The sequence below is a fragment of the Octodon degus genome, unplaced genomic scaffold, assembly GCF_000260255.1.
Source record: "Octodon degus isolate 3935 unplaced genomic scaffold, OctDeg1.0 scaffold00462, whole genome shotgun sequence".
Lineage (NCBI taxonomy): Eukaryota > Metazoa > Chordata > Mammalia > Rodentia > Octodontidae > Octodon > Octodon degus.
Window position 1 is genome coordinate 120,735 of NW_004525038.1, and position 9,566 is coordinate 130,300.

A 9,566-nucleotide genomic window follows, 5' to 3' on the forward strand; every position below is an offset into this window, starting at 1 on the left:
ACATTGGCCAAGCAATGGCCGTGACTCATCCACATGGCTGACACTGACAAAGGATCTACAATCTGAGGTACAGGATCTCAGGATAAATCCTGAGGAGATTTCACTGACTTTATCAGATTCAAAAACTACAACTCTTGTTGCATAGGTCCTGCTTTACCTTAGTCTTAACCATCCAGCAGAAAAGTATAAAAACGAAGTATAAGAAGTAAAGCTATGCTGTTATGTTCAGCTGCAGGGAACTCAGATAAACAATTTCTGACATTACCAGTGAAGTAGAAGACCGAATACTATTATGGACTAGTAGACTCTTTTAGAATATTTTGCTTAATTACATCACCTATAGTATTCAAATAATGGAACTTAACAAAAAAAGGGATACACTGAATGTTCATTTTGTATCTGTGTATTCAAAATGGTTCAGATAGATATATAGTTGCATTCTCTTAATGAATAGAGGGATTTGTTCTCATAGTGTTTGTAAATAAGATATCATGTCTACATCTTGTACAGCAATTAACCACTAGGAAGAATGTATGCAATGTGTTAATTATTGAAACTTACCTACCAATTTGATTTGAAACTGTCTCATTGCTATTTGTTTCTCAATAAAATTATGGGAAAAAAGAAAAAGTGTTACATAAATTAGATCAACTATAATGGAAAGCCATCAGAATCATGGAAGACTTCACAATATAGACCATCAAAACAAGAAGAACTTGGAGGAAAATATTTGAAATCCCAAAAGAAGACATCTTTCAACCCAGAATGATGTATCCTGGAAAACTATCTGTCAAATTAAATGGAGAAATAAGATACTTCCATGACAAAGAACAACTGAAGAAATTCATAACAACCAAACCAACCCTAGAAAGAGTACTGACAGATAGTTTAGAAAGGTGAACACAACTTCAACAAAAACAAAAGAGAACAACTAAGCAGACTGTCTCTGTTGCTCTTCTCATTTCTGGGAAAAATAAGCAACACCTAAAATGAAGGAAGGAAAGGTTTATTTAGCCCTCAGTTACTGGATGTTTCAGACCATAGTCAGCTATCTCCAAGGCAGAGCAACACATAGCAAAGAGAAACCTCTTGGCAGAGGCAAAGAGCAGAGAGAACAAGGGAGGAGTAATGGTAATAATGGCTACATAGAGCAAGTCTGTCTCCCTTACATTGCATTCAGGCTATGTGCCCCAGGCTGGGTGTAGTATTCACACTCATAATCCCAGTGGATCATGAGTTAATGAAAAACACTAGAAGTCCACCCCATGACTACATGAAGCTTTGAGGAGACAACTAGACACAAACTGTAACATGGACTGAATAATTAAGCAAAGTAGAAAAGTATGGATCCTACAGTACAAAAACAACATGACAAAGATAATCCAACATATATCAGTTATAACTATCAATTCTCAGTTCTTTAAATGGCCTCAATTCACCAATCAAAAAAAATACTAGCAGAGTAGATGAAGAAACAAAATTAAACATACTACATACAAGAAACACATTTACCTCAAAAAGAAATAAATAGACTGAATGTCAAAGAAAAAAAAAAACAATACTCCATGAAAAGGAACCCAGAAAAAAGCAGGGATAGCTATTCTGGTTGCTAACAATGTCAACTTCAAGCCAAGTATGATTAAAAGAGACAAACAAGGTCACTACATACTTGTGAGGGGAAAACTGCAAGACAAAGAAATAACAATTACATATGCACCCAATATAGGAGCGCACAACTATATAAGAAAAATTTTAACAGACATGAAATGTCTAATGATTGGGGAAGGCAAACCAAACTTGTAAAGAAATGGGTCTAATAGAACTTTGCAGAATGTATCACCCAACAGAGTCAGAATAAACATATTTTCTCAGCTGTACATGTGACAGTCTTCAAAAAACATCATGTGCTAGCACACAGAACATGCTTAAGTAAATGCAAGAGAATCAAAATTATCCCATGCATATTATCTGACCATGGTGCATTGAAACTGGAAATTATTGACAAAAGAAATAGCAAGAACTCTGAAAACATGGGGAAATTAAATAACCCCTTCTTGAACATTCAATGCATCAGGATAAAATAAAAGAATAAATTAAACAATATTTACAATCTAACAAACGTATTGTTACAACTTACTGGGAATCGTGGGATGCAATATAAGCTGTCTTAAGAGGAAAATTTATAGCAATAAATTCTCACAACAGGAAAACAGAATGATCCCAAATACACAATCTTATATTGCAGCTCAAACCCCTAGAAAAAGAAGAGCAAGACAACTCCAAATCTCAAATAATGCAGAATATTAAAAAGATCAGAGCACAAATAAATGCAATGATGGTGAAGAAAATAATATAAAGAATTAATGGATGAAACAGTTACTTCTTTGAAAGAACAAGTAAAACTGATAAACCTCTAGTCAACTTCATTAATGATGGAAAGAAAAAATTCAAATTCATGCAGTGAGGAACAAAAAGGGTAAAAATAAATAAAAATTTTGAATAACCCAATATCAGTTAATGAAATTGAACATCTAACAAAACAATGTCAACAAAGAAGATCTCAGGTCTTGATGAATTCCAATCTAAATTCTACAAGAAATTTAGAGAAGACCCAATGCCAACTCTTCTCAAACTCTTCAATGAAATTGAAAGGGAAGCAGTTCTCCCAAAATCATTCAGAGAGGCAAGTATGACTCTGATACCAAAGCCAGAGAAGGACATAACCAAAAAAAGAGAACCACAGCCCATTCTCCATAATAAACATGATGCAGAAATCCTCAATAAAATATTAGAAAATAGAATGCAGCAAAACATCAAGATTATACATCATGACCAAGTGGGATTTAATCCAGAAATGCAAGGATGATTTAATATACACAAAACCATAAATATAAAACACCATATCAACAGAGTCAAAAATAAAAATCACATGATCATCTCAATAGATGTGGAAAAAGCTTTTGACAAAGTTTAACACTCATTCATGATAAAAGCACTACAGAGAATCAGAGCAGATGGTGTTAACTTCAGCATGATAAAAGTCATCTATGACAAATCAACAGGCAATATCATACTTAATGGACAAAAATTGAAAGCCTTCACTTTTAAATCAGGAACAAAACAAGGATGCTCACTGTCACTACTATTATTCAATATAATTCTGGAAACATTAGCCAGACCAATTAGACAAGAGGAAGAAATAAAAGGATAAATGATTGGAAATGGATAAGTGAAATTATTATTTGCAGATGACATGCTACTGCACATAGAAGACCCCAAGAGCTCCACTAATCACATGCTGCTTTGGCCCTGGCCGCAGGCACATTGAGCCAGCTACTGAGACTGGTCTTGGAGCATGCCAGTAATCCCAATGCTGGGGAGGCTGAAAACAGGAGGATTACTAAAAGTCTGAGCTCTATAGTGAAACCCTGTATCAAATACATTTTTAAAAAATCCACTAAGACACTTGAAGATTTAATAACCAAATTCACTAGCGTAGCAGGATACAATTCAATAGCATTTCTATACACAAACAACAAATGCACTGAGAGAGAAATTATGGAAACCACGTCTTTCACAATAACACCCCCCAAAATAAAATAGTTAAGAATTGATCTCACAAAGGAAGGAAAAGATACATACAGTGAAAATTATACTACTCTGAAGAAAGAGATCCAAGAGGATTGCAGAAAATGGAAAGATATTCCTTACTTCTGGATAGGAAGAAACAATGTTGTGAAAATTTCATACTTCCAAAATTATTATATAGATTCAATGCAATCCCAATTAAAGTACCTCACAAATTTAGAAAAAAACATTCCTAAAATTCATCTGGAGCCAGAAGAGACCTAGAATAGCAAAAGCAATCCTGAGGAACAAATGAAAAGGAGGCATCACTATCTCTGACTTGAAGGTATACTACAGAGCTACTGTGCGAAAACCAGTGTGATACTGGTAAAATACAGACCCAAAGAACAATGAGACTGATTAGAAGACAGAAAGACAACTACAAGCATGCTCAGCCATTGTATCTTTGACAAAGGGGAAAAACATTTTCATTTGAAGAAAAATAGCCTATTTAATATATGGTGCTGGAAAAACTGGCTTTCCACATGCTGAAGGCTTAAGGTCGATGCATGCCATGATAGACACAAAACTACAGTCAAAGTGGGTCAAAGATTTAAATATTAAAACTGAAACACTAAATTTTCAGGAAGAGACCTTAAGGACATTGAGGTAGGTAAAACATTTATGAACCAAAATCCAACTACATAGGAAATACTTTAAAGAGTAAACAACTGGGATTTTATCTTCTGTAAATGCTTCTAAACATCAAAAGAAATCACCAACAGAGTAAAAAGAAACCCCACAAAGTGGGAAACAATTATAGCAGACTGTTCATTAGACAAAGGACTCCTATCTAGAACATATAACAATTTTTTAAAATTAGTCTTCCAAAATTCAAAGACCCAATCCAAATATGGGCATCTGAGATGAATATCCACTTCACAAATGAAGAGATACAAATGGAAAATGAATATATGAAAAAATACGCAACATCATTGACCTTTCAAGAGATGCAAAATGAAAGGTTACTGAGATACCCTCTTATGCCAAAAATAACAGCTATCATGAAGAAGTCAATGAATACTGGCAAGGCTGTGGGGGATAAAAGAATCCTTTCCACTGTTGATGGCAGTGCAGGTTGGTACATAATCTCCATATTATGGGAATCAATATGGAGATTCCTTAAAAAGCTAGGATTGTAGATCCCATGGAAACCAGCTATTCTCCTCCTCATTATTTTTTCCAGAACTGAAATCATCATTCCACAGCAATGTATGTGTACTCATGTTTATAACAGTGCAATTTGTCATAGTTAAATCTTAGGAACAATCCAAATGCCCATCACCTGAGGAATAGATAAAGATGTAATATTTTTACCCAATGGAGAATTATTCAGCTATAAAAAATATAAATTTGAGGCTTTTGTAGATAGCTGGAGACTATATTGGTAAGTGAAATAAGTCAGATCCACATGTGTAAATATTGTATTATCTCACTAGTGTGAGAATTTAAAGAGTAATGAAAATCCAAAAGGTAAAACAGACATTATGAAAGGGAAAGAAATTGATGGGTAGGAAAAACTTGGATGAGGAAAAGGACAAATGTAAGAAGGGAAAATGGTGTATTTGTATATATATGCAGAATAGTTTGGATAATTGTATTGACAATTTCTGCTGGTCTGTTGAACAGAGCAGTTAATGCTTAAATTTTCTTTTTTTCTGTATTTAGGACAGGGTCTACAAGGTCTACAGGGTCTCACTACATAGATCAGACTTGTAGTGATTCTCCTATTTTCAGGCTCTCAATCCTTGAGATTACAGGCACATGCCATCATGCCCAGTCTCAGTCATCTCAATCGCTGTCTCAGCACACCCTGGGGGTGGGGCTGGCATGGTATGCCGGGGATCGAACCCCAGCCACTGTGCTCTGCAAAAGACGCTTTAGCCTGCTGAGCTATCAGGCCAACCCTAATGCTTGTTTTTCTTAATCTGAATTTTTTTCTCCTTTGAATTTATTCTAACTTCTTTATCATTTTTCTAAATTAATCTTACACATTTACGTCTGATAATGTGAAAAACTAATTTGAACATAGCGTCATGTAATATAGCAAACATTGTTGAACTCCTGTTATTTTTGTTTTGTTTTGTTTTACATTAACAGTAACCACTGTTCAAGGTTTATTTGGTATTGTAGTTGGTGTGACACTTGTTGCGCTGTTCACAGGTAGATCTTTTTACATTATATGGCAATACACAAAAAATGAAATCCTTTAAACAGTTATGCACAATACATGCAGTATTGGATTTGTACACTGGATCCTAGGCTGTGACCAACTGGGGAAAGTTCAGACAAGGCTTGGTGCATGAAGCTGTGTAACTGAGTAACACACATCTGCTTGAAGAGTAACTGGAGCCTGCACAGTGAGTTTTCTCAGAGTTGCTGGGCTACTTCATACTAACTAGGATGACAAGTGCAGCAGTATCTGGCATCAGGACAGATCTGTGGAGTTTTGTGAACCATTTCTACTTTTAACTTTTGGAAACTGATCTTTTCCCCAGGCCATCTTAATAGTGCTGCTTCAATCACATGTCAGATAAAAAGGACAACTGGCACAACTCCCACTAAACCCTCCTGTAGCCTTGACAGTGATATGGTGACACTGGAAGACTTTAAAACTGCAGTTCCTTCTGGATCGACCACAGGGTATCTGCACTTTTCTTCAAATGTGCCTCTTCCTCAGGAGCCAGAGTCACCCTCACAACATCAGAGATCCCATTCTGTCCCAGGACACAAGGGACACTAAGGAGGACATCATCCTTGATTCCATAGAGCCCCTTAAACATGGCAGAAATTGAATGCACATTCCTAAGGTTCTTCGTTATACTTTCTTTCTGCCAAATCTGCCACCAACAGTCCAATGGCCCAGGATGTGCAGCCTTTTAGTTCGATCACTTCATAAGCACTGTCAGCCACTTGTTTGTGAACCTCTTTCCAATGCTCCTTGTCCTCATCAGTGCCTAACTCAGCGTGCAGATTCTTCAGGGTGACACCAGCAACATTCACACCACTCCACAGGGATGCTGGAGTCTCCGTGCTCCCCAAGGATCTAGCCAATGCAGCTAAGTGGGTGCACACCCAGCCTTTACAGCATCAGGTAGTAGAACCAGGCTGAATCCAGGTTTCAACCACTGCTGATAACATGGTTCTTGGAAAAGCCACTTATCTTCCAAGCTACATAGATCAAGATAACCACTGGGTTGGACACAACAGGTAACTTGCAGTTGGGACTGCACTTTAAAACATTAGGAATGATGAACTTGGAGATGTCCACATTACACTGCACCAAATCAAGACAGTTCTCTCCCTCTTGTTGACATGCTCCAGCAGTGAGAATAACCAGCTTGGAGTCTTCGGTTACATTATAATCTTTGCCAAAGACAATTTTGGGGGTCCTAAGGAAAAGGCTGCTGTGTTGGAGATCCATCATCTCTTCCTTCAGTTTGTCTCCCGTGACATCAACAAGAGCAAGCTCATCTGCCAAGTCCTTCATTAAGATACTGATGGCACAGGTCAAGCCAACAGCACCAACCCCGACAACCGTGTTCTTATTCTGGGGAACCTGTTCCTCCTTAAGGAGATTCACAAACAGCTGATCTTTGAGACTGGCCATCTTGGACTTAGAACCACAAGGAACCAGGAATGCACATGGGGAAGGTGTCAGGGTGTGCATTTTCTCCTATCACTTTGTTTAGTGAAATCTTTTATCATTTTTAATGCTGTTTTTTCCTTATATCTCTGTTTTCTACTCTTTAAAAATGAAAAATGTGTGCAAAATAATAACAAAATGACTGAATTATACAATTGTCTTTGAAAGACTTTGAGATGAGTCAGAATACATTCTTTTAGACCATTCCTATATTGTACTTTTTACTCAAAAGATTAGGACATCAGTGTTCTAATACTTTCTGTAGCTGTTCTGGAGGTAGTTGTTTATTCACAACTGTTCACTTGTACATGAAGTTTTAATTATGAGTATTTTGCTGAAAGTGTTAGTGTCTATTCATATAATACCTGTATCTCCCTTGCAAAATTTTCTGCTTAAGCTTAAAGGATCTGTTTTTTTTCTATTTTGCTTTGTGGATTGATTGATGGATTGATTGATTGGTTGATTGGTTTTTCGAGATGGAATCTTTTTCTGTAGCTCAGAGTGTCCTTGAACTCATTATGTAGCACACTGACCTTGAACTTTCATCAATCCTCATGCCTCAACCTCCAGAGTTCTGGGATTATAAGTGTGTTCCACTATGCCTGGAAGGACCTTATTTTATTTAATTAATTAATTTGATTGATTGATTGATTGATTTTTTGAGACATGTTCTCCCTATGAAGTTCAGGCTGGCCTTAAACTCATTTTTTAGCCTAGGTTGGCCCAACATTTACGGTGATCCTCCTGCCTTAACCTCCTGAGAGCAGGACCTGATTTTAAAGTAATCATATACTAAGATTTCTGCAACGAATGACTTCTCCTTTTCTATTTTTTTATTTTTCCTCTGCAATTTTCTTTCTCTGCTACTTCTGTGTCATTTGTGCTTACATTACTCCAATGAAACAGCTTTGACAGCCTGTTTTGGTGCCCTTTTTAAATAAGATTTAAGCTAAAATTACAGAGGTGAAAACTAGTAGGGTGTGTGTGTGTGTGTGTGTGTGTGTGTGTGTGTGTGTGCGTGCTCGCACACGCATGTGCACGTAATAAACTTTTATCTGCAAGTATCTATTTTAAAAATTGACTGGAGAACTATTTATTTGAATTTCTAGGTATCACATCTTTTACATGAATGTTTCTCAAAGTAGAAATGAAGACTCATTTTCAGTGTTTAGAAATAAACTGAAACCTGTCTTCATTGTGGTAAAACATGCGCGTTTAGGAGGACATTTTTTGAAAGAGGATTAGAATAATTGGGAATAGGGTAGGAAAGTTCAGTGGGAATTTGTTCTGCTAACAGTTAATGTTCATTATTTATTTATCAAATATGGTTAGAGAATGTACACAATGGTCAATTCTAAATTAAAAATGAGATAGTTGGAAGTGATACACTAATAATGGATAGGTACTGATTACTGGGGACCTTCATTTTGGCAAGCACATTGTGGTCTGTACTACTGGGAAAGCAACAGTGAATTATTGCCTTAATTTATAGGCAAAAATGTTGAGGTTCAATTGACTCCACAACTGAATAATTTTTCCAGTTTTTCCAGAATTATTTATTAAAGAGGCTACTTTTTTCCCATAGAGGTGTTTGGTTCCTTTAGCAAAGACAGAATGACTGAGTGTGTTTGCAGTGGTATCTGCATCTTCTATTCTGTCCCATTGATCCTCGGGTCTATTTTTTTTCCCAAAACCATGTTGATTTTATCACAAGTATTTTGTAGTATAGTTTCAAGTCAGTGATTATGATGCCCCTACCTTGCCCTTGTTGCCCAGAACTGCTTTTCCTACTCTCAGTCTCTTCTGATTCTATATGAAGTTTGAGATTGTTCTCTCTAATTGTGTGAGATATGCTACGGGAATTTTCCTCAGGATTGTGTTAAATCTATATACAATGTGGACTGCATGGCCATTTCTACTATGTTCCTTCTTCCTACACAAGAAGAAAGAATGCCTTTAAAATTCCTGATATCTTCTTCAATCTTCTTTTTCAGAGTACCATAGTTTTCAATGTAAAGTTCTCTGATTTCTTTCATTAGATTGATTCTAAATATTTCTTTTGATGTTATTATGAAAAGTGTGGCTTTCTTTTGCAGTGAATTTGTTATTTGTGTACAGGCAAGCTATTGATTTTTGAGTATTGACTTTGCAGTCAGATATGCTACTGAATTTATTAAATCTAGAAGTCTCTTGGAAGAATTTTTGGGGTCTTCTGTGTATAGTATCATGTCATCTTCAAATAATGATGATTTAACTTCTTCCTTTCCTATCCTAGTTCCTTTTATTTCTTTCT

General features: G+C 36.2%; 1 pseudogene; it reads right to left on the bottom strand.

Moving 5' to 3' along the window:
- Window positions 1–6,145: 6,145 nt before the first annotated feature.
- On the bottom strand, window positions 6,146–7,237 carry LOC101581675 (annotated as a pseudogene).
- Between the last annotated feature and the right edge of the window lie 2,329 nt (window positions 7,238–9,566).